This window comes from Vipera berus (assembly GCF_964194415.1).
Source record: "Vipera berus genome assembly, chromosome: Z".
In the NCBI taxonomy this organism is placed as follows: domain Eukaryota; kingdom Metazoa; phylum Chordata; class Lepidosauria; order Squamata; family Viperidae; genus Vipera; species Vipera berus.
The window spans coordinates 50,079,367-50,105,638 of record NC_138205.1 but is presented as its reverse complement, the minus strand read 5'-3'; the positions used below and the strand labels follow the sequence as shown (position 1 = coordinate 50,105,638).

The following is a 26,272-nucleotide window of genomic DNA, read 5'->3' as shown; positions in this document are numbered from 1 at the left end:
GCTAAGTGTGCAGACCATCTGAGTTATAATCAAATTCTGAATAGTAATCAAATTCATTGCAATATAAATGTTTAATTAAAACACATTTGGTCCCAAATAACTGTCAGATTGAGGTACAAAAGGCCCTTGCTGTGCTTTGTAATGTTAACCACAAACAATTGAAAAGTTTAAAGGAACTTATTTATTGATATCAAACTTATTTACCAAACAAAAAGGATATTGCCAATATCAGAAAATAAATTGTTTTAAAATGCTATGTGATATATAATATTTGGGGAAAAAATCAAGAAATTTCTAGAAAATGAATGTTTTCATATGCAATATGAGACCTAGAATTTATTTAGTATTTTTAGCTCCTCAGAACATGGGTGTCAAACCTTTTGGCTTGCCTGGGTCGCATTGAGTGTAGAGGAATTGTTTTGGGATGCATATAAAATATATGACATAGGTAAGTATATAAATATCAAATTTCCTTTATTTTTAAATATTTTACTACCTTGTGGGGCTGCATTATTAGCTGCCCGGGGCTAACAAAGCGGGCCATGGATTAGATGCCTCTCTTAGAGCCTTAGGTAAATAATTCTTTCAACTGCTTTATCAAAAAGCAGGTCAATATTGCTCTTGTTATTGCTAGTACAATGTTCAAGAAAATGACCTGGGCATTAAATATGATATTTTGTAATGATGTACCTGCACACATCCATTGGCTCAATCTGCTTATGCTATCTGAGGAGCTTTCCTCACAAAACTCACATGTACACCCACGTGCTAATCCAAAGGCAGGATAGCCAAACTAAAGTATATAACTTTGACCACTGAGCAGCATGCTAGAGTCACAGGGAGGGACAAGTCCAGAAAAATAGATACATGATTATTAAAAAATGCAATATTGATCTACATATTTCTAATACATCATTAAGCATCATTGCCCTCTAATTGAATAAATTGATCTCTTAAATCAATGTATTTCTGCCTATAAAACTAATTGCCTCCTTCTGTGGGTTATATAACCCAGAATTTTCTCTTTCCATCAGCAGGTGAGAAACAATAGTTGTTTCTACCTGCATTAAATGTCCTTAAAGCTTGGAGGGGATGATTGGAGATAGCATAGAAATTCCCACAGTTGTAGCAGATATTTGATTCTCCAGTAATATCAGAGGCCTGAGTCTTTCCCAGGGTCCTGGAGTAGTCAGACATTGATGCTTGATGGTGTTATAGGTATCTTTGCAGGATATAAGTTGTTCCAGGTAAAGCCACCTGTTGCAATTGACTAATAGTGGTTTTGTCAATGCCGATGTTATTCAAAGGTGCTCCAGTTGTTTTGGGATTGCACCCAAGGCTCCTATTCCAACCGATATTTCCTTTTTTGCCACAGTTGTTTTATTTCTAGTTGCAGGTCTTTGTATTTTGTTATCTTCTCCAATTCTTTTACTTTGCTCTCTTCAAGTACTTGCACTTCCCAGATTTCTTTTTCTTTCTTATTAACAATTGCTAAGTCTGGGGTGCTATGTGGCAGTGGCAGGTGCCTAGGTTTGAATTTTAAAGTCCCACAGCACTTCATTTTCAATGATTTTCCTAGGTTATGGTCCCACCAATTCTTGCTTGCAAGCAAATGGTATTCTTGCAGAACTTCTAAAATGCACTATTGTTACTACTTTCTCATGCCTTTGCTTGTAGTCAGCTTATGTGATCTTGCAGCAGACTGTTTCTTTTACAGAAGCAGCACTTGCTATCTATTTTTCTTTTCTCAATTCTGGCTTTGTATGCATTAGTTCTTAAAGCTTAGTGTAGTATAGCCAGAATTAGCCCGTCTGTCTCTTTCTTCAATTTTACTGCTCTTAGCAGTAATGGTCATGTCGCCAGATCTCATTATTATCTGCTTTATGTGCTATTTTTTAATGCACTGGCCATGTAATGCTTTGTCTTCCCATGTCTTTTTTATGTTCAAATTTATTTGCCATTCATCTCACAATTCAAGGTGACTCTTAATGCACATTCTTTAGTGCTGAGTTTCTTTGCTACCACTGCCTATATAGCAGTTCACAAAGTCACATAAACATTTGATTTTGCCAGGAAAAAATAATAATTTTACTATGTGAGGCCCAGTTATGTTTCTATAGCATTGAATAGATAAATCTGATTCTAGGGGCCAGGTATAATTTACAGTACAAAATGTAAACCAACTGTTTCCTATGTAAACCACATGAATCAAATGTTTCACCTAGATGTTACATAAATACACCAGGGCTTGCTCCTGGGATCCTGTTAGATCCTCCTGCCAAGGAGGAAAATGCAGCTACAAATATGGGGACATTCCAGTGTACAATTTCACCTAGGAAACAACTTATAAAAAATCTCTGTACACCAAGACCGATCCCTTTGAAGTACCTAAGCTGCCTACTAAACTATTCTCTTCGATTCCCTGATCTTCTTACATGATCCACCAAGAAATGCCTCCTGCAACTTTCTCTTCCAGAGCTTGCCACTTCTTATCATCATCATCATCACCCCAGCATTTTTCCCTCAGGTTCAGGGTTCACTTTTCAGATCAACAAGCACCATTTTGTACAATCAAATGTAACATCTGGATCTAGCTGGGCATTTTTCGTCTACACTTTTTGTCTTGCCACCTCTTATCATGGGATGGAAACAAATCTATTCTCTTTTTTCTATATATTCACTGTTTCAGTTTTGTCATTTCTTTTCCACAAGTTCCATAAAAATAGAGTTGTAGAAACTCAGTAAGTGGGGATAGTATGTCAAACAAACTATTTTTGGCATGTCTTAATTTTATCATTTGGAATGACATTTGTTTTACCTTGTTTGTCTTGGGACTTTGGTGCTCTGAATTTTTTAATAATAGTGTAGCCTTCTTTTGGTTTTGGTTTTTTTTTTTGTATAGGTTGTAAAGAGGATTTTTTTAAAAAAAAATACCACTGTGTGTTCCTCAATCTGAATCAGTACTGTAATGGATTGAAAGGGAACGTTTTGATTCTATTGGGAACCCATACTGACAATTTGTAATTTTTCAGAAGGTTAAAATAAATCTATTTATGAGAAAACTCTAGTCTTTAGGCACTGGCGACACTAAGTTAAAAACTCCCATCTTATCCACCAAAGCCATGATAATTGTTAGTGCAGGATGGCATGCAGTCAGCTTGCTGAAAACAGTTGCAACTCAAGCCTATTACACTGAATCATAAATTTCCATACAATAATTTTGGTGAATTTTCCCAAACAGATAGATCCTCTGGTGCCAACATGGTTAGGATACTAGGCACAAGTCTAAATCCCACAACTTAGATAATTTCCAACTTCAGCAGCCCAAATAGCTTCTCACTGATTGGTTGTTTATCTGTTTCTGTTGTCTTCTCTGGAAAAAGGGAAAGTAGAAAAGAAAAATGCAAAACAGAACTACTTAGAAAGCATGAGAGAAATCCCCAGGAGCATATTATGTAGGATTCTTTCAGGTCTAAAAGCATCATTTCATCGAACCTTCACATTCTGTGCAAAATTTATAGAAAATATTAATTTGGAATGGGAATCTCAAGATTTAGAGTTCCAGGATCCTTGGTTCATTATAAAATTACCAATAGCAGATCCTGTAGGACGAAAGAAATGCTAATGAATTTAGACATGGGGATACTGAATACTCTCTTCTAATTTCTCTGGCCAGCTTCTATATCACCATATTGAGCCACTAGATGTCAGAGAGGATTCACAAATAGGAGTTTTGAATTCTCAAAGATTTGGTGGTTCTTCTGAAGCAAAATATTGATCACCATTTGATTATACCGCTTAGGAATTCTGAAACTGTCAAAATATTGAAGGAAAATAGATTGAGGAAAGGTGAGTTAGAAAAGCATTTAAAATGAATACTTTTTAAAATGTGATTAAAAATGGAAATATTGGTACAAAATACATTATGGACTTGTGGCTTTACACTTACAGTGCAAACATTTATATTGCTTTTCCTTAGTGAAACTTACTGCAGGGTAAATTATTCATAGACCAGTATTTTGTATGAGGAAGATTTTTACAAGCAGTAAGATAAGAGTTAAAGGAAAAACTTTTGGTATTCTCTAAACATCAACATTTAAATAGTGATAAATTTCAATTCCATGTGCATAAATTCCTATAAAAATATCACCCTAAATCACAGTCAGTTTAGATGTGCACCCATACAATAAACTGCTTTATTTCTAAATAAGGGAATTTATTCTTCAGCACCTGAAATCATTAACCACAATCATTGTTTCTCATAGATGTCAAAAGGCCTATTCAGAACAGAAACTTGCTTATAAGCACATTCATCTTGCTTGTATCTCTAGGTTTTTTTTGGCTCTGGAGTCTGAGTTACCTGTATTTTCTAGATATTTGTCTAAAGCCACAAGATCTGGGATGGGAAAATCTGGGTAATCACTAGGCAATAGTGCATTAGAGTTAAGGGGGAGGAGGTGTTGTATACTTCCCTGCCAAATAGTTGTCTGGATTTTTGAAAATCTGGTAACTAAGCTTGGCAAGATAACTATTACTAGGTCAGATTCAACTGTTTGGTCACTGGGGCACTCTGAAGAATTGCTTGTACTGCTTTAGCAAGACCACATTTAAATAATGCATCCAGCTCTGGTCACCAGGATACAAAAAAGATGTTGAGACTCTGCAGAGAAGAGCAACAAAGATGATGAGGGGAGGCTAAAATATATGAACAATTACAGGAACTGAGTATGTCTAGTATAATAAAGAGAAAGACTAATGGTGACATCATAGCAGTCTTCTAATATTTGTGAAGCTGTCACAAAAAAGGTGACAACCTATTTTCCAAAGCACCTGAAAGCAGAACAAGAAGCAGTGGATGGAAACTTATCACAGAGAGAGAGAGACAACCTAAAACTAAGGAAAGATTTCCTGATAGAACAATCACTGGAATGGCTTGCCTTCCAACTCTTGTTAATTATGTATCTTCTGCATTTATCAGGTTTGTGGATTTGAATCTTTGCCTTATCAAAACCTTTTTAGGGTAGAGCATGATACATACTTCAATTCCCACCCACCTCATTTTAATTCTGCATCAGCATAATGCCCAGTTTGTTGTGGCATCAAGATGCTGCAATAAACATTTAATCCTCTATCTAGTTCATCCTCACCCTAATGAGGCAATTCACAATCATCTTTAGCTGTTCATTTTAAAAGTTGTGTTTTTCCTCTTACACTGTCACGATCTTGCCATAACAACAATCCACAATGCTTCACTGATGATATAGTTGGTTAGATGGTCAAGGGCTAGCATCTACCCAGTTATCTTTGTCTGAATAAGTCTCTTGTAGCACATCCCCTTTTGTTCCTACTGACCACTGTCCTCTATAGAGTTGTTGGATACAAGATGGGTGGCAAATACATTTTCTAAATAAATATACTTACATTTTGGCTTGAGCTGCCAGACAAAGCAGACAACTTACTTGTCATGATATTTTATGTAGGTGATGAGGTATTGTTTTATCTATTTTTGATATGGAATAATTGCTCTTCCAAGAGACTGGTGTTGCCGGGTTAGACAAACATATTCTGATCCATAGAAGTATTTCCTTCCCATTGAATAGCCTGCTTTGATCTGCAACATACTACAGAAATGGACTGGTAGTTGAAAAAAGTGTGAGGGAGAAACACGTCCGTTCAGAGGATTCACTTGGTTGCATGGCATGATCCCAGGTTGCAGCTGCTTTACATTAGAGAACTGGAGACTTACTCAAATTAGGCTCAGATTCTATAAAAGAATGGAAAGAATGTAAGACTTTTTTCACAGTGTGCTTAAATTAGCAGGTTTGTACTCATGCAAATACCATGACTTCTGTACTTGGCATTTACAGGATTACATCATCACCCACATCTTATTTTGGAGTGCCAGCAGGAGGAGTTTCGGAACCTTTTTTTAAAAAAAAGATATCTTGGGAAAGAAGTACCTTCACTGATGAAATGTATACATTGTTACAATCTGATGACTCTGCAAGTGTAAGAAATACAAAATTATGTGTTGTACTGAGACTTCCTCAAGGAGACCTCCCAGTTATTGTTTTTGTTATAAGTGCTTTTCACATATTTGGGATATCTAAATGCTTTCTGTAGAATAAATACAAATTCATCCTTAAATAAGCATCATTGTATTAATAATGAGTCTTCTGAGAAAAGATGTCAATATCAGAGTAATCAAATCCCAGGAAGTAAATGTGAAGCTTATTTAGTTTCTGGAAATGTATATATAGATGATGCAGATGTATCTGTTTTTAATCTTTGGGAGACCGATTAAAGTTCCATAAAATTTCCTCCCCCACACAAAATTGGATTAAATTTGAATATTAAGAAAAGGGAGACGGAGAAGAAAAGGCAGTGGGGGTTAGAGGAAGGATTTGATAGGATTATTAATCTTCTGGGAAGTTGGTAGTTCTGCACCAAAACAAAATATTCTGGCTGACCGCTGGCCGATAAGAAAAGATGGGTACAGAAGAAGCGGCTCTGCCTTCCTAGCAATGTTCTGGAGAGCAATTGGAGGTTGGGTTTTTTTTTGGGGGGGGGGTCTTTTATGTGTACTAGTGAGCTTCAATTATTATTGTGAATTTATATAATGGTGTTGTAATCACAAGAAGGATGTCTTTCAATGTGTTCTACATGATATATCTGTGCAATATTCATGTAACTGAATTTCTGATTAATAAACATTTGCAGAATCTTCCTGTCTGAACTTATCTACTGTCAGGCACAACATTTCAGGACATGAGATTTTATCACTAATGGTGGGCAAAACAGGAACAAAAACCTGATTTTTAAAGATAGGTAATAGGCCAATAGAGTACAATTCTGATGATTCAGTGAGAGAAGAAATATGTGTTAACAAAACTATCTAGCTGTGCCTTTAGGACTAGTTCATACATTGCACTAAACCATAATGTGCTTTGCTTCACTTTGACAAAGTGTGATGTGAGAACACCGCCATTATTGTTTATATAGAACTAGTCCATGATTCTAGAATGATGTTACACATGAACTAAATTCAATAAGTTATTCAACCAACAATGGTTAAAACCATGGCTTGGTGTATTGTGTGAACCCTATATGAGTTACGTCAACATGGATCAAGTATTGAATCAAAAAAACTTCTACTCCATCTATAAGTCATACCTAATGTGCTGCTTGGTTCTTATTCTCTTTTTGCCTCTTATTTTATTTATAGCCAAAAGAATAAATAATTGATCTTACTCAGTCTCACTTGTTCACCTTGGTCACCTATTAACATCAGTGAGTATGATGACAGCATTAAAAGTCACTATGTTTTCTACCACAGATTTGCTTGATCATCTATATTAAAGGAAGAAAGGAGAAATAAAATGTGTTGGGCCAGGATAATTTCTTAGTCTTGAAAATTAGCATTACTTGTGTCTAGCTTGTGGAGCAATGTACATCTAAATCAGGGGCGTCAAACTCAATTTCATTGAGGGCCACATCAGCATTGTGGTTGCCCTCGGGGGCCGGCTGGGTGTGGCCAGGGTGGGCGTGGCTGGGGTGCGTATGGCCTACTGGGTAGGCATGGCCAGCTCTACATCATTTGTGTCAAGGGTGCCTATGGAGGCCTGGACAGGAGTGGGACAGATCTGAGGGTCTCTGGCAGAAGGAGATGGGACCAGGGAGGTGCCAAGGCATGGTCCACTGGAGGAGCCTCACTGTTCCTCTCAGGCCATGGGGGGGGCTGGACGGTGGCGTGGAGATCAAATGCCTAGCCCAGCCCTCAAGCACCCATGGTACTAAGCCCAGCCCCACTTCCCCAAGGGCAAAATCAAGAGGGAGACCCATTCCCTCTCCATGTGAGGAGACCTGGCTTTGTATGCAAAGCTTCCTTAGCAATAGGGAGACCCCCCAGCATAGGCCAGGAGGGGGGGGCAAGGGGATGGTGAAAGGGCAGCAGGGGAGGACTAAGGTAGGACTTCCCTCAGACCTTCCCTCTCCTTCCTTCCTTCCTTCCTTCCTTCCTTCCTTCCTTCCTTCCTTCCTTCCTTCCTTCCTTCCTTCCTTCCTTCCTTCCTTCCAAAGAACAGAGTGGTGGGAAAATATTTGAGATGGGGGAGGAAGAAACACAGCTGGGGAAGTGTCATCCTTCGTGAGGAATGAAGAAATGCACCATTGCTTGGAAATGGCCAGCACATGGCCCTCGCCTACTTCACATATCTGGCTTGGTGGGCTCTATGGGAGGCGATGTGATAAGTAGTGTGAGAGTCAATGTTACCTGCGCAATGCTGCCCAGCCCCTAGCCTGCCCGGTTTTGGCAGTAGCGGGGTGCTCTACTCACAGTGCTGAGATGCTGAGCTGGGTGGCATGAATCTGAAGAGAAGCACAACGCTGCCCAGCCCCTAGCCTGCCTGAAGTAGGCAGGGCCATGTGCTGGCCACTTCCAGGCAATGGTGCATTTCTTCATTCCTCACAAAGGGTGATACCTCCCCAGCATGCGCCGAGAGGGCAGTGCCGACACAGCACGGGCCGGTCCCTCGCTTTTCCCAGATGACCTTGTGGAGCTAAGACTGAATGTATTTCAGCATAGATGACCACCACGAAATTGTACATTGGCTCCTGGCCAGCCTGGGCCGGGGCCAAGACAGCAGGAGCCGTTCCCTTACTGTTTCCAGGATGGCTTCGCAGGCCACATGAAACCACTTCGCAGGCTGCATCTGGCTCCCGGGCCTTGTGTTTGACATGTCTGATCTAAATTCTCCAATTCGCAAAGGAATAAATGTGTGAGATGGAATTTTTCCAGCTCCTGCTTTTAAACAGCTCACTTATGCTGCTACTACAAGAAACAAATTTTGTACTGAGATAGACCTCAGCCTGAAACAGATAGCTGTCTTATATTCTTAATTTAATAAATCATGGTGCAGCTAACCATAAGCCAATCTGGCATGCGAACATTATCAATGTATGGTGAAGCCTGGTGAATTTATTGAATTTACTTATTCTTTCCCTAGCAAGCAACTGAAAATGTGCTCGTCTGCATCTCTTGGAAGTTTCATACTTTGCTGATACTGATAGTACCACTCAGCAGTCTTGACTGGCAGGTTGACCCTGATTGGGGTTAGGGAGGGAGTATGCTTCAGAATTTTAAAACTCTTGACTGGAAAGCTGACAAAGGAAATCTGAAAGAAACCTTCCAATTCTGTAAAACTCCAAGAAACTTGCATAGATATAGAATCAGAAACTATTAATATATTTTACAATGTTTCTATATACATAGTCATCTAAAAAGCAAAAATCTTTGAGTTCAATTCCCAACACAGTGTTTGGACCCTACAGAATAAAATCTGGCTATGTCTGAGGAATGTCCGTAAGATGAAACTTTTCAAATGATGCCTCCTTGTGATCAATGTACCGGATTTTTTAAAAAAAATTTTAAAGGTTTTCACATGCAAAATTATCTTTCAGTGAACACTTTGTCTTTTCTGTCCTCTTTGTATCACATTCAGACTTTAAATGCAAGCTTCTACTATTTATGTATTTTGAAAAACTATATAGTTATCATAGCTGCTTCCACAAATTAGGGTATCAAATGAGGGCATCACGAGGTATTTTATAGCAAGACACTATAGAATATGCTTCAATGGAATATGCTTCAATATGTGGCATAATAAGCAGGGCTTTTCAACCTTTTCACCCATTGTACCACTTTTAGGATATGGCAACCTCCGAGTACCACCAGTTGCCTAGCAAGGTGTCAAAAACTTGACCAAAAAAAAAGAAAAGAAAAAAGTGATGAAGTACAGGTAGTCCTCGACTTACAACAGTTCACTTAGTGAATGTTCGAAGTTACAATGGCACTGAAAAATGTGCCCCCCAAGCCACAGCTGAGCAAGACACCTGCCTGCCTGCCCGGCAGTGCTCTTCCTCCTGTCTGAGGTTTTCATTGTTGTGAGCATTTCTGTTGAAGATTGGCAGCGGGGATGGGGTGGTTGCAGAAGGTTTTGGTCACTTCGCATGACCCTGGGACACTGTGACCATCATAAATATGAATCAGTTGCCAAGCTTCTGAATGTAAATCACAAGACCCTGGAGATGCTGCAACATTCCAGCTGATCAGTGCTTCTTCTGGGCTCAGCAGAAGCACCAGGATCAATGCTGAGCTCCAGCTGGAGCCTGGCGCTGATCCTGGCGCTTTCGCTGAGCCCCTGGCAGCCCTGCAGCTCCAGCCATCTCTCGCTCAGTCTTGTGCGGTGCTGCCACCGGTTCAGGTCATTCCCCTCCCCTGCTACCACTTTTCTAGGATGGTCACATACCACCTGCCAGATGCCAATGTACCACAGGTGGTACCCGTACCACTGGTTGAAAAGTCCTGTAATAAGCGTTCTTGGTAAAATGAATCCATACATAATTTATATTGGCTTCAAGAAATAAACTTGTATTAAAAATATTTTTCATTGAACCACATTATCTCACATAACAAATTCAGTTAAATATGCCACCCAGACAGTTAGATAGGCCCATAAGCCCATTAAATAAATGGGTGAGTAATTTAAATACAAACTAAAGAGCCCATACATATCTAATCTAATCAAATCAATAAATTAAATAAGCAAGTAAGTAGCAACTCCAGAGAACTAGTTACTATCTATGATGAAGTTGGTTGCATATGGCAAAAGCAGTTCTACCTTCTGGAATTGCTGCACATTATCTTCCATGGCATAGAGTTAGTTGCTGGGAAGGCCTTTAAAACATTGGAATACAAGCTGTGCAAGTTTGACAAACTCTCAATCATCAATGTGCCATTTTCCTTCATTTTAGCCTGTATTGACAAGGGACTTCATTTTTGGTTTGTAGGTTGATTAAAACAACCTCTAAGTTTGGAACAGCTGCTGCCAGAGAGAGGAAGTCTTGGCCAGATCTTATTTTTATCCTCCTCTGTGCAGGAATAAAAATAAAGCTGAAAGAGCGAAAATGCTGTTATGGACACTGGCCTCTTTTCTAACTGCTTCTAGTTAATAACTAGATAACTAAAGTTCTTTCAGGATGATATGACATGCCAGAGCATGGCTAAAGAAAACTAACCTAACGTCAACTATAATTATAGTATGATAAAAGTGTTCTGACTTAACTGCAATTTGGGCCTTGCTACGTGCTAAATCAAATCACAAAGTGTCAACACTGAAATAGTAAATGTCTTCCACATTAGTCATATGATAAATTTGTAATCCGTATTCACTCAAATATTTAATCTGCATGAAATCCTTCTTTGTGTTACTTTTAAGCAAAAATGGTCTACTCTTTCTTTAAAAGCATATTGTTCAACAACTAATTGGTATTGGGTTTCAGAAGAGCTTATTGCTGCATCTTCCTGTCCAGCAGTTCATATTTTAAACATAAACAAGATATTTCAAAATTTTCCCTTATGCACAGTCTAAAAATGGAGTTTTTATTAAAAAAACAGAACTGATTTGATTAAAACTGTTGAATGAAAATTCTTCATCAGGGTCCAGTCCAAGCCGGGAATAAACAAAATGGACACTGCTTTAGAAAGAAGGTTGTGGTTTATGGAAGAGCAGAGCCAGACAGAAATGTGGCTCTGGGATAGCTGACCACATGTTGTTGGGAGCGGTAGATTTTTATACCTTCTTGGGCTTTTGTGTTTGGAGTTGTTCTTCCTGTTCCTGTGGCATGAACTTTGACCTGAACTTTTGAGCATAACCTTTTGGTATTTTGATGGTGATGGGTTAATCCTATTATGTCCTAAAGGTCATGTCTTTAGAGTTTGGGTGGAGTATATAGAATTTAGAGGTCTTTGTCCTTCTAATCTCATCAGCCTCTAGCTTCCTGGCTCCAACCTTCCTAAATAGGATTATGAAATCTGCATTTCTACAGACCTGGCTTCTGCTGAGTTTCTGGTTGTGGGGAGGGAGAAGTTTCTGTCTTTTGAAAGAACTTCTCCATTATTCCTTTGGGGAAATATAATATTCTGCCTTTTTAATATTCCCCAAAATATTTCCTTCTCTAGGACAGTGGGTGGGTGGTGACTTCCAACAAAACTAATTTAGCATTTAATGAATTATTCTTCAGCAGGCAAGAAGGACACTCTCTTCATTCTGCCCTATCTCAAGTATCTGGTCATTTCTTATTGAAATTATACATAACTTCTGAAGCAGAGTTAATATTGGGAACAGTCAAGTCAGATGATGAATCCAAAGCAATGAGGGGAGAAGCATGCAGTTGGAGACTTCATCCTCTCCTAGAAGAAACTACTTCCTTGCTTAGTGAACATAGGTGCCTCGGGCTCTTACTGTTTCTGAGGAAAAATATATATATTTAGGACACACTATTCTATCATTCTTACCAACATTCTCAGATTTCAAAGTTTTTTCAGACAGTATGAGCACAATAGCAACCACTTTAGCCAACAGTTTTACAATTCAAAGATGAACACACAGGCACCTATTTTCAGATATATCTTTCAAAATCATAGGTGGACAACTGGGAGTCACATGCAGCTCCAAATTGTCTTTTTGTGATTTTCGGAGCCTCCCTTGATTAAGATTGCTGAAAGCTGCCAGCACAATTTCCTACCATTTGGAAATGAAAAACAGAAGCTGTAGTATTTACCATAAAGCAGACACATCAGAGTTTAAAAGATCAAGCAAACTAACTAGTCCCACCAAACACTCCCCCAAATCTAACCCTGCCAACAGAGTTTGCAGTCTACAACTAAAAATGTTAAATGAATTAAATTATCTAGTAAAAAGTTGCTTGTTCCTGTTGTTAATAATATAGGAATAATTCGTATTATTCCTCCCGTTAATTGAGATAAACAAAAAAAAAGATTTGATCTACAAAAAAATGACAAATAATATACTGTAGATATCTTTTAAGAAGTAATGTCCACTGAGTTCATTATTGGTAGCACAAGAAGATGCACAAATGTGAACATGGCCAGCTTGGGAAGCACTGTATCCCTTCTAGTGTTTTCTAGGATTTCTTCTAGGATTATCCAACCAATGCAATGTAACAGTAATGAAGACAATGGCTGGGTAATTCCAAGTGGTTTATAAGTAGATGGTGGGGAGATAGTGTTAATTAATTGTAAGTGAATTGTTTATCTTCACATACTACCAAGAATTTCTGAAAATGCTAATTCATGAAAATGTTGCAACCAAATTGGGTTTTCAGTTTATTTTAAAAAAGCCAAGCCAATGCATCGCAGTATATGCTTTTTATATATTGCCCTTCAATCAATTGGTTATCGGGGTAGTTCCCATCATCAAAACAAGATTTAAACCAATGCTTCCATTTATTTCTAAATTAGCTCACTCTGCTGTATTCTGTAAAACACTGCTTTTGTATTTGGAATCTCATAAACATTTTCAGTATTTCACAATTGCTGTACTGTTGAGGTCTAACAGCTGAAAGCATCTGCTTTTATTCAAGGTGACTAGTCCATCAGAAGAACTAAAACATAAAGTACGAAGACTGTGTAAGAACCCAGAAATTCAGGGATATCCGAGCCTGTCTGATCTTTTCTTGTAGTGCTAATCTATGTTCTTCTTTATGGGCATTTGGCTAACTTTCAGAGCCAAGGAAGGTCTAGCTTAGTTAGCAGATGGATGAGAAATTACTAGTGAATCCCAGACTTAGACTAAGAAATCCAAAAGCATCCTTGGAAAAAGAATGCCAAACTATTTTTGTTCTATTGTGAAACAACTGAATAGGCTGCCTATAAAGTCACCATCTCAACTCCAAAGAAAACTTACATTTCTCCTTCCCTCACAAATTAATTTCCTTTCTCATATAATTGTTACCACTTTCTTTTACTTTATTTACCCTCAATCAAAATGCTAAATTAAAAAAAACTTTTTTATCAAAATAGCCTGCAATTTAAATATATAAATTAATATTTTTATTATGATCACTTGCAAAATTGCAAACAAAAACACATTAAAATAAAAATGAAGTAAAAACAAAACAAGATAAAATATTTCAATTGATGGTGGGCTGATGGTGGAGTATATATTGGAGGTGGTGACCCTTTGAGAGCTGTATGCAACGAAATTTCATTTTGATGTATGCCGATTGGTGTACATTCAAACTGACAATAAAGTTATCATCATAAGTAGATTAAAAAAGTGTCTAATTTTGACTTCCGGTGGCGACGCGGCACCGAAGACAGCCGCCTCCGGGCTGTCCGCTCCGCAGCTGTGTTTTTCCATCGTAAACAGCGCCGATCAGCTGTTTAGATGGATTTGAAGCCCCCTCCTCGGGAGAAGAGGAGGGGGTGAGGCCCCAGGTAGGGGTTGAGCTCTCCGGGGCCGCCTGAACTGAGAGTTTGGGCGGCTGAAGGATTGAGCCCCCCCGAAGCCTGGGTTGCTCCGAGCTGCGCAGTGTCTCTGCTCTGTGATTTTTGGAGCAGAGCCAGGCGTTAGCAACCACCCCTGCCAGAAGGAATACTTTTGAGTATAAAGATGCAGGCAGAGCGGTACAGGAGGTCAAGGTGATGTGGACTTTTATTTTTACTCTCTAGCTCAACGGATTTTATAGCTTTAAAGTGAAAGTGCGCAATAAGTGAAAGTGACGAAAGATGGCGGCCCAAACTTCTAAAGCTCTTCGGAATGCGGGGTTTTCCCCGGTGCAACAGACCTCGTTGCAAGCTTTGCTTCCTCCTGTACCTCCTCCGGCATTGACGCCTAAGGATTTACAAGATGCCCTTGAAAAGCATTCACAATTAATATCTGATATGATGGATGAAAAGTTGAAAAAGCTGGAGGAGAAGTTGGAGAAGAAGATGGAAGAGAAGTTTAGAGCAATGAGGGTAGACATGTTGTCTATGATTGAAAGTGTAGCTGAATGTGTGCAACAGCTGGATGCAAAAGTGGAGGATCTCAGTCAAAAGAACTCTATATTAGAAGCAAAGGTATTAGAGAATGAAAATATAAGGGATAAAGTGGACGGAGAATTGAGCCTCGCTCAGTATCATCAGATGCAGTATGCTATTAGAATTAGGGGCTTAAAGGAGAATTCTAAAGAAGATTTAAAGCAGCTGATCTCTGAAGCTTTGGAAGCGGTATTGGGCCAGCCAGCATCTGAAATTGAGGGAAGCATGGATAAAATTTTTCGTGTTAATTCATGGATTGCAAGACAGAGGAAGTTACCCAGAGATGTGGTGGTCTATTTTACAAAGAGAGTAATTAGAGATGAAGTCATTCAAGCTGCTTATGATACTAAATTGGTAGTTGCTGAGCAAGAAGTCTTGGTTTTAAAAGAGATTCCTCCAAAGATTTTAAAGAGAAGGAAAGATTTTGCATTTCTTGTACAGGAACTTAAGAAATGTGATATTAAGTTCAGATGGGAGATTCCAGTTGGACTGGTGGTGATGCATGAAGGTAAAAGACATCGTTTGGTTACTGTGGATCAGGCACGTGATTTTTATAGCAATGTGTTAAAAGCAATCCCCCTACCACTTCTGGAAGCTGCAAAGGGATATGGTGAGGGAAAGCTTCAAGAAGTTGCAGATAGACAGACAGAGGAGAATGGTGCTGGAGGGGATCAAGTTACAGTCTCATCGGTTGCTGCAGGAGAGCAGAGGATGACGCGTGCCGCCCTAAGATGAGCGAGACGAGAGCAAGAGCAAGACCAGCAGAAAGTTATGGAACCTCCAAAGCGTACTTACAGTGAAGCTGTGGGAGGGGCGCGGTCTAAAGAAGTTGAAGGGGTCATTTCAGATATGCTCCAAAAGCTTTGGAGTGTCAAGATTGGTGACTAAATTTCTAATTAGAATGTCAATGGATTGAATTCATCATAGAGGAGAAAGAAAGCTTTTTAATATTTAAAACAATTTAAGACTGATGTTATCTGTTTGCAAGAAACGTATATTAGGGTTGTGGACTAAAAGTATTTGTACGCAAGCTTCTAATCAACAACAAGTTGATTTTTCTTAACTTACTATAAACAAAGGTTACCTAATTGGATTATAATTTTTTTAAATTTTTTATTTTATTCTTATTGGAGATTGGAATGGTGTCCTAGACGTATACATGGATGATCTGGAACTGCGAGATATTTGGCGTGATATATGCAAGAACTATTTTTGATTATAGTTCAGTTTGGTTGGAGATTAATAAGGTTAATAGAGATAGGCGCTTTTGGTGCGTAATTGAGAATTTGTCTAGAGATTAGAGAAATGTGGGAGAATGTAAATAGTAGATGAAAGTTTTTTCTTTGAAATTAATATGAATAAGGATTGGGATTAAGAAATTTTATTTAGCATTTGAGTAAAATTCCTTTTCTGTTTTCTTCCTTTTTTTTCTTATCTGTAATATTATTACTGTTTGTAATCATTTTACATGAGCCAGAGGGTGATAGAATTAATAGTTTATTGTTGATAGCATATGGATGCTTATGTTTGTTTTTCGTTTTTATACCCTGTATTTAGCTCTGGGAAGTCGGGGGGGGGGAGGTGGGAATGGGGGAGAGGGATAGGGAGGGTTAGATGGGGGTGGGGGAGGGGGGATTAAAGTTAAAATGTATTGTAAAACTTTTTAAATAAATAAAAAAAGTGTCTAATTTTATAAACTTTGTGACAAAACATAGGTAATTCAAGGAGACTTTATCATATGGATCTGATAACAACAATTGCACATAAAATAGATCAGAATCAGTCTTTTACCAGATAAGGAGTGATAACTCAGGTCCTTATATTCTTATGTGCAGCACACAGGTGTCAAACCCGCGACGTCACATGATGTGTTGTGACGTATCGCGACTTTTTTCCCATTGCCGGCAATGGGGTGGGCACGGTTGTGGTGTGACGCATCAGGCCCGTGGGCCGGCAGTTTGACACCCCTGGTGTAGCAGGATATGAGCTGTAGTTTCAACAGCCTCTTGTCCACAGGGGCAAAGTCTCAGCTCATAGGGAACTTTTTTGTGTTAGCCTTTCAAAACTGCTGGGAGGAGAGCATTGAAGCATGCTAAAGTTAGTTTTCTTTAGAATTTGGAAACAGTTGGCTGATTTCCAAAAAAGAAATTGTGAATGTGAAGATGGCTCTGCGAAAAGCAGAGACAACAGCCACCATGACAAAATGAAGAGCCAGTGAATAGGCCGGGACTTCCTACTTCCTTTCTAGAGAAGGATTTCAGATATTCCACGAGTGTTTCAGACAGCTATTCCTCACAAGGAGATTGCAAGACAGCTCTGGGAGATAAAGGAATAGCTATCTTGTTCAAATTGAAATTGGCACCTTTAAAATTGAGTTTGCATACTTCTTTTTCTAATCACTTCCGGAAATTGCTTCCAACTGTTTTACAGATATTATTGGATCATCAAGCTTGGCAGCACTGGGCAAGTTTCCTTCAATCCTTAGCTAAAGAAGTTTCAAATACAAATTTAAGGACTTAAAAAACAAGGGAATAAACAATAAAAGAGTGATTAGGATGTTGATTTTAGAAAGTCACAAATGGACTTAGGGTGCCAATAAATTTGAAATAAGGTTTTGGAATTATAAAGGAACATCCTTATGGGAATATTATTTTGAATTCTTAAAAAACATAAAATAAGGCTTTTAAAATTGTATACTAGAAAGAACTAGAAGCAATTAAAGGTTACAATTAAAGGGGAGGAATATTCAAATTCAATTTAGTAATTCAAACTAAAAAATATTTTAACATGGGAAATATTAAAGAATTTTTTCAACAACGGACCCCATAATTTTAACACTGTCTTCCTTTTTAGATAGACTGCAAAGATGCTGTGGAAGAGGAATAATGTTACCTGACATGGGTTTAAAAAAGACAACTATGAAAGGATGAAAAGGAAACCAGCTAATGTTTTAGTAATTAAAAGGGTTATACAAATAATAAACCAAGAGTGTGACCTAGGCAATTTTCCTGCAATATATTTACAAAAGAGGTTTTCTAAAGTTTTAAAGAATTTTGTGGTAAAGAAAAAATGAAAAGAAATCAAGTTCTAAGATATTATTTGAAGGGACTAAAGGTCAAGATTGTCAGAAGTAAAAGGGAGGAATATAAAATTAGTGTATTTGATTAAGGTTAAACTATGTTAACTCTGGTAGCAGTTAATGAACTTTTGCTAACTTCAGGACTGAAATAACAAGGTTTTATGGATCTGTTTATAGATAAGAGATGGGATATGAGAAGAAGAGATCATTGTTTATATTTTAAGAGAAAGTGATAATTGTGAATTAAGCTGTGTTTCCCCCCCCCCCCCCAATATGGTTAGGCAGAGAGAAGCACTTCAAGGTCAAGGAGGTCCTTGACTCTCAATACCACAAGAGGAATTGCAGTGTTTAGTCTTACGAAAGGTGTTTCTTTGGCACAGGCAGAATGGGTGGCATCAGGAAATGTGCATACCCCTAGGCTTATTCAGAGGTTCCACACCAGGTACCCAGACTGACCCCCAATAGGTTGTCAGTGCAAAAAGAAGATAGTGTAGAAATAATATGTGTCTTTGTTTCTTTGTAGGATTAATCTTTCTGCAGGGTCGGCATGTCATGGTTGACTCGCTATGCAGCCCTGCTCACAACCAGACAACAGTAATGGGAGGGAAGGCATTGGAATGCAAGGGAGGTTTGGGAGGGAACTCTGGAATGCAAGTTTGCCACCTGGAAGTGTGAGACAGACCCAAACCCAAAGGCCATCACCTGGGAATATTCGAGGCAGACAGGCCATTTCCAAAATAAAGCAAATGCAACTGCTTGGTGAACAATGGACAATGGGAGGTCTGGAGGAGGGGGAAGTTTTCCTATGCTGTTTGTGCATGAAAATGTCTTCTGTCTTCATATTGCTTTTCAGTAAAGTTAAACTCTTGCAGAAAAAATGTCCCAAGAGTTTCTTTTGCTGTTTAATATAGTGGGATGGTTGACATATGAGATGTTACATTTACTTCAATGTCCATCAACAATCAACAGAGTAGCTACTCAATAATAAGTGGTCATTACCAAGAGTGACAAGTGGGCAGTAAGTAGGAAGCCTTAAACTCTGCCATCACAGAAAGCATCAAACTAAACAGGGCTGCAGACATTGAACTGCTTTTCCCCCCATCTGAGACAGTCTGCCTTTCCCAACATTCCTCTTGTCAGTTACTGCTGGAAATTACAAGGGGTATCTGTGGGGAGTGGTGGTCTAAAAAATCAGGGTGGTAGTTGTGCAATTGAAGTCCAATGTCAATTACTATTTATGTTCTCCTAAAAATAGGTCAGGCTTGGTTGCATAATTCTGTTCACCATTTTGACTTTTTTGATCCCTCCTCCACAGACACCCCTGGAAATAAATGCTTTGCTAGAGCAACGTTAATTTAAAAAAATTGATTTGATGTTCAGTGTGCTATTTGTGCAACACTTCAGGCTGGAAAAGAGGGAAAAATAGATTACATAAGGGATCTAACTTGGTGGCTGAGACATGGAAGCTGGAATACAAAGGGAAAACCAGAGCTGTCACAGGACATTTTTTAATGTTATATAACCATATAAATGCTGCTTTCCCCTGTGGCTGGATGACAGGAATAACCTTACAGCTTCTCAATGGCAAAAAGTGTTTTTCTATAACTAACAGAATCTTGCTCCTGGCCAATGGAAATTTCACAGGCTTTTAAGGAAAAAAGAGATACCAATATCATTAGGAGCAGAACAGAGAAACACTTTGATGAATACATTATTTAGACTGGGTTTGAAAAAGGCTAAATCATGGCATGGCAAAATATCATTGCCCTCTGGCAGCCATTTCTACAGCACATCCAATTTTAAGGAAGTGTCATTCCAGGGCATTTAGGGACAAGTGGAAGAATGAAGGCCCGAAAGACCAGTAGGGAAAAAAACTGAGGAGCAGAGTGGTCCATTGTAGCAACAAAGGACAGACGTCAGCTGCTGCCCCTGCCCAGAGGGAGTGGAAGAAAAAGCAAAATAACCCTGGCCACTACTATGAATATTGTTTACATCTCATTCTTGGCAGATAAGTGAAACTTTATCTTAAGAGGCATTTCTAATGCTTCCAAGAAGCAGAATCTCTCAGCATCTTAAATCACTCCCTTTGGGACTTCTACTTCCAGTACTGGCCTGAAGAAGCCTGACAAAAATAATGGCTGTCTTTTGTTATAGTGGTCCCCCAATCCCTGAAATGAAGCACCAGCTAAACTTTGGAGGCTTGCTGATGAGGCTTTTATGGCATAATTGTGCTTACTGCTTCAGACAGGAAGGCAGTGCAGAGAATGGTGAGGATGGCAGAAAAGATTATTGGCAGTTCCCTCCCTTCCATCCAGGACATAGCACATAAGCTCTGATTGTCTGGGACATGACACATCCTCTTCACAACCCTTGTTACCTTCTGGGAGGAGGCTTCCTGGTATCCAGAGCAGAACATCCAGATTCAGTCACAGTTTCGTTCCATACAATGTTAACTTTGTGAACTCTAAAGTAGAGGTCCCCAACGTTTGGGGGACCAGGGACTGGTTCCATGGAGAGAGGTTTTTCTTTTTCTTTCTTTTTTTTTTTTAGAAAATTTTATTAAATATACATTTAAAAACAAAAGTGGACATGATTCAACTTCCCTAGCTACAACACTACTATTAGTATTATCTTATGTTACAGAAAGAAATAACAAAAACCTAAAATACAGTCTATAACAGGACAGAGTATAACAAACTGTACATATAACATCTGTCGGGTTTTTTTTAGTAAACTGTCATTCACTCCTCAGCATGACATTTACATATCTTTCAGTTATGTCCATTATATAGATGCTAATAAAAAGTCCTTACATTATCAACCAATCAAACAATGTTCATCTCAGCGATCCTCCTTAACTCTAACCAATTGTACAAATTTTGCCAAATTTCATAATACTCCGTTTCGTTCTTATTTTTGATCTCTAGGGTTAACCTGTCCATTTCAGCGCAGGATAAAATTTTATCTATTATTTCTTCTTCAGTGGGTGTTTCCTTTCTTTTCCATTTTTGGGCATATGCCAGTCTTGCTGCGGTTAAGATATGTACTAATAAGTAGAGAGATGCTTTACTGAGATTGTCATTAATAATCCCTAATAAAATGATTTCTGGCTTTAAATCAATTTTTTGTCGTAATATTTCTTCCAACCAATTTTTTTTCCGCTGCCAAAAATTTTGCGCTTCTGAATATTCCCACCACATATGATAGTAAGTCCCTGGAAGCCTTCTGCATTTCCAGCACATTGGTGAGATTTTTTTTATCTATTTTTGCTAACCTTGTAGGGGGAAGGTGCCATCTATAAAACATCTTGTGCAAATTCTCTTTATAGGAGGTGGCTAGCGTCAACCTCCTGTTTCTATCCCATAGTGATTGCCAATTATCTACGTCAATATTATAACCAAAATTTTTACTCCAGGTTAACATTGTTTCTTTTACCTGTTCTTCTAACAAATCCTGTTCTAATAAATATTGATATATCTTTTTTATCATTCGATATTCTGTTCCTAGAAGAATTTTATCTAATTGTGTATGCTCTAATTTTATCCCGGGTTCTTTTTTATCTTTTCTGTATCATGACTGCATTTGTAAGTATGCCCACCATTCCAACTCTACACCTTCTTCTAATAATCTTTTTCTTGTTTTCAGGTCTCCATTGTCATCTAAAAGATCTTTATATGTGATTAAACTTCCTAGATTTATAAATGTGGGGTGCATAAAAATCTCTAATATAGCCAATTGGGAATTTCTATATAGTTAAATTTTTTAATTTTTATCCACACATCTAATAGTGCCCGTCTAATATGATGATTCTGGAAGTACTGATGAACCTTATATTTTCCATCCCACATTATAGCATGCCACCCAATTTCCATGTCATGACCTTCTAATGCTAGTAATCTTTTGTTCCTTAAATGTATCCAATCCTTTATCCATACCGCTATTGCTGCTTGATAATATTTTTCCCAATCTGGGAGGCTGAGCCCTCCTCATGGAGAGAGGTTTTTCCATGGACTGGAGGGTGCATAGTGTTGTGTGCTGCCTGCATTTCACAGATGGGGCTTTGCTTGTTTGTGCAGCCCAGTTGCTGGCATGCCACAGCCTGGTTCTGGTCCACAGCCCAGGGGTTGGGGACCCCCGCTCTAAAGCTTCCTTCTTCTGCTAGGTATTCAAGATGGACAGTTATTATTTATATGTTATTTATATATAAGGGTGTGTGTGTTTGTGTGTGTGTGTGTGTGTGTATGTATGTATGTATGTATGTATGTATGTATGTATGTATGTATGTATTCGGGTCTTTTCCTGTGTAAGATTGATAGCGTCTTGGTGACATTTCAACAAGGTCCCACTCGCCATCTTCAGGCTGGTGTTACCAGCCTGAAGATGACGAGTGGGACCTCGTCGAAACGTCACCAAGACACTATCAATCTTACACGGGAAAAGACCCAAATACGCCAAGACCTACATACCTGTACCCATGAAAATCTACATATATATAAGGCTGGCAGCTGAGACCAGCCCATCCACTCAAAACACACCCCCACCCAATCAGAACGCACCCACCATTCAAAACACACTCCCACCCAATCAGAACACACCTAATCCCCCACCCAATCAGAGCACACCTCCACCCACAGAACACACCCCCTCTGGCAGTTTAAAAAAGAGGAACAAACAGCCACTACCACATGCTTCTTCCAGAAGAAGGAAGCTGAAGCCACCAGCCTGAGGATGACGGATGGGATTCCGTCGAAACGTTGCTCCTACACCTTCAATTCTACGCGGGAAAAACCCCGAATGACCAAAGATCCATATATATATATATATATATATATATATATATATATATATATATATATATGTTTAACTATTTGTCAAGGCTTTTTGAATGGACCTTGCTAATTAACTCTTTCATTCCTGTTTTTGGCCCGGCTCAGGGCTTATCCACAGGAACTAGTCAACTTATGACAGCTCATTATTTGTGCAAATTATTCAAATTGCTAATAAAGAATTTGGGAGGCTAAGATGATCATTTCGAACTCATTTATGTTCTCATCAGTTAGTCATACCCTTTATCTGAGATTCGAACCCGGGCTGATTGTATATCAGGCAGTGTTTTAACCTCCTGAGCCACGGGGTTCTTTCTCTCTTATATTAGCTGGAAGGCAAGGCAAATGTATGTTTAAGTATTTGTCAAGGCTTTTTGAATCTCAGATAAAGGGTATGACTAACTGATGAGAACATAAATGAGTTCGAAATGATCATCTTAGCCTCCCAAATTCTTTATTAGCAATTTGAACAATTTGCACAAATAATGAGCTGTCATAAGTTGACTAGTTCCTGTGGATAAGCCCTGAGCCGGGCCAAAAACAGGAATGAAAGAGTTAATTAGCAAGGTCCATTCAAAAAGCCTTGACAAATACTTAAACATACATTTGCCTTGCCTTCCAGCTAATATAAGAGAGAAAGAACCCCGTGGCTCAGGAGGTTAAAACACTGCCTGATATACAATCAGCCCGGGTTCGAATCTCAGATAAAGGGTATGACTAACTGATGAGAACATAAATGAGTTCGAAATGATCATCTTAGCCTCCCAAATTCTTTATTAGCAATTTGAATAATTTGCATATATATATATATATATATATATATATATATATATATATATATATGCTTGTTAACTATTTAGATTACTTTGCTAGGCCCCAAACATAGAACAAATCTTATTTCCTGTTTCAGCCTAACCGAAGTCCATCCACAGGCAGTAGTCACAACAGTGACAGCTCATATTTGTGTAATTTTTTTTTTCTCAGAAGGGTATGGCTGACTGATGAAAACAAATAATATATATATATGTTTTCTGAGGTTTTCGCGGGTGTTTGTATGTAGATCTTTGGTCATTCGGGTTTTTCCCCACATAGAATTGGAGGTATCAGGGCAACGTTTCAACGAAATCTCATCCGTCATCCTCAGGCTGGTGACTTCACCTTCGTTCTTCTGGGAGAAATGTGTGGTAGTGGCTGTTTTTTCTTCTTTTTTAAACTGCCAGAGTGGGGGGGTGTTCTGTGGGTGGAGGCTTGGTTGTGTTCTGATGGGGTGGAGGTATGCTCTGATTCAGGGGGGGGGGGTTAGCTGTGTTCTGATTGGGTGGGAGTGTGTTTTGAATGGGGGCTGTGTTCTGATTGGGTGGGGATGTGTTTTGAGTGGGTGGGCTGGTCTCAGCTGCCAGCCTTAGACCTGAACTGGTGAGTTGTGCTGCTTTTGTTCGGCTCCATGTTTGTGGTGGTGCCATGTTTTTATAGTGGGTGTCAGTTTGCTTATTGTTTGGTTTGGAGGGGTTTAAAGTGGCTAATGTTGCAGCTGTAGTTAGGTTTCTGTTTTGTGGTTGTGTGTCGTTATCGTTGTGGGTTCGGATTTGCTTTTTGAATGGTTGTGTGGTGGTGATGTGATGTTATCATGAGTTTGGGTCTGGTATCATTCTTGGTGGTTGGGACTCATCTGTCAATCAAGGCGGGTTTCCAAATGGCTGGTAGGTGAGAGGTATCATCTCGTTTGTTCATGCTGTGGGGGCGTTTTTCTATCTCGATGGCTTCTCTGATTATTCTGTTGTTAAAATGTTCAATTTTGGTGATAGTTCTGGTTTTTAAAAAATTATTTCATGTCCCATGGCTTTAAAGTGTTGGAACAGGGATGACGTTTGTTCTCCCTTTCTGAGTGAGTTCCTGTGCTCTTCAATGCGTGCACTTATTCTTCTGTTGGTCTGTATATTTATTTATTTATTTATTTATTTTATTGATGGGATTTATATCCCGCCCTATCTCCCGAAGGACTCAGGGCGACTAACAACAAAACATATAATAAGTACAGAAATCAAGATAAAAATAAAATTGAAATCATCTGTGCAATAAATTAAAATTAAAGATTAAAAAAATAAATTAAAAATTCTAAATATAATTAATTAAAATGCCTGTCAGTCCAGGTCAGCCTGGTGGAACAGGAGTGTTTTGAGGCCGTGGCAAAAGGATTGTATATAGCATGTTTAAATGTGTGTTATGTATGTGTACACTTTTGAGAGCAAGCAACAAAATTTCATTTTTAATGTATGCCAATTTGCTCATAGTAAAAAATGACAATAAAGATTATCTGTCTGTTTGTCTGTCTGTCTGTCTGTCTGTCTGTCTGTCTGTCTGTCTGTCTGTCTGTCTATCTATCTATCTATCTATCTATCCAGTGGTGGGATTCAAATATGTGAACAACTGGTTCTCTGTGTGGATGCTGCTTCCAGAAGTCCATTCTGGGCCTGGACAACAAAAAAGTAGCTACCGGTTCTGACGAAGTGATGCAAACCAGCTGAATCCCACCACTGTATCTGTCTGTCTGTCTGTCTGTCTGTCTGTCTGTCTGTCTGTCTATCTATCTATCTATCTATCTATCTATCTATCTATCTATCTATCTATCTATCTCTATCTATCTATCTATCTATCTATCTATCTATCTATCTATCTATCTATCTATCTATCTATCCATAGAATTGTAGAGAAGTCCTGGCATAATTATCCATTTCAGTGAGGAAAACATGTTCAAGGACAAATGCTGCTTGGTATTTCCTTCCATATTACAGAGCACAGCCAGTACCAAAGTAGAATCCTCGTCATAATTATCAAATGGATAATTATGACAAGGATTCTACTTCGGTACCAGCTATACTCTGTAATATGGAAGGAAATACCAAGCAACACTTGTCCTTGAACGTGTTTTCCTCACTCATGAAGTTTAAAACTAAGTAACCTTTCATGTATTCTATTCAACACGATTAATCTAGAGTTCTCGTAATTGCTTTTGATCTATTTCTGTTATGTAAATGCTCAAAGTTTCTTATATCTCTCATTGTTAAATATCTCATTCCATTTACAATGAAGCAACTCTTATCTGTACTAAGCCTTAAAAACAATTCAAAGGTTATAAAATACTTCAGGAAGACAAGCAAAACAGAAAAGAACAGTTTGCAATAGAAGAATTTGATCTTTGCTCACTCACCAATCTCTTCTATAGATGATTGGAATTTAGAGAACACAATGATATATTTCAACCAAGGAGCAATATTCTGTACACGTCACATCTTTCGCCTTGGCCACAGGTTCTAAAGAAACTTATGCTTGTTTCATATATCTATGGATTACAATTAAGAGATGGACTTTATCCATCTTTAGGGAATCTGAACCTTGTACAGTGAAATCAAGGCAAAAAAAATATGAAATGACTCCTTGGGAGGGTGGAAAGATGATCACTCTGCAAGAAAGCAATAATTAATC

At 38.5% G+C, this 26,272-nt stretch overlaps 1 protein-coding gene across 1 annotated transcript in view; it reads left to right on the top strand.

Annotated features, from left to right (window-relative positions):
- Positions 1-5,907, top strand: part of TANC2 (tetratricopeptide repeat, ankyrin repeat and coiled-coil containing 2) — a 382,196-nt gene extending 376,289 nt beyond the window's left edge. The window contains exon 28 of the mRNA XM_081344806.1: positions 5,868-5,907. The gene's annotated coding sequence lies outside the window, so the exon portion shown is untranslated. The remainder of the gene's footprint in view (positions 1-5,867) is intronic.
- The last annotated feature ends 20,365 nt before the right edge of the window (positions 5,908-26,272 follow it).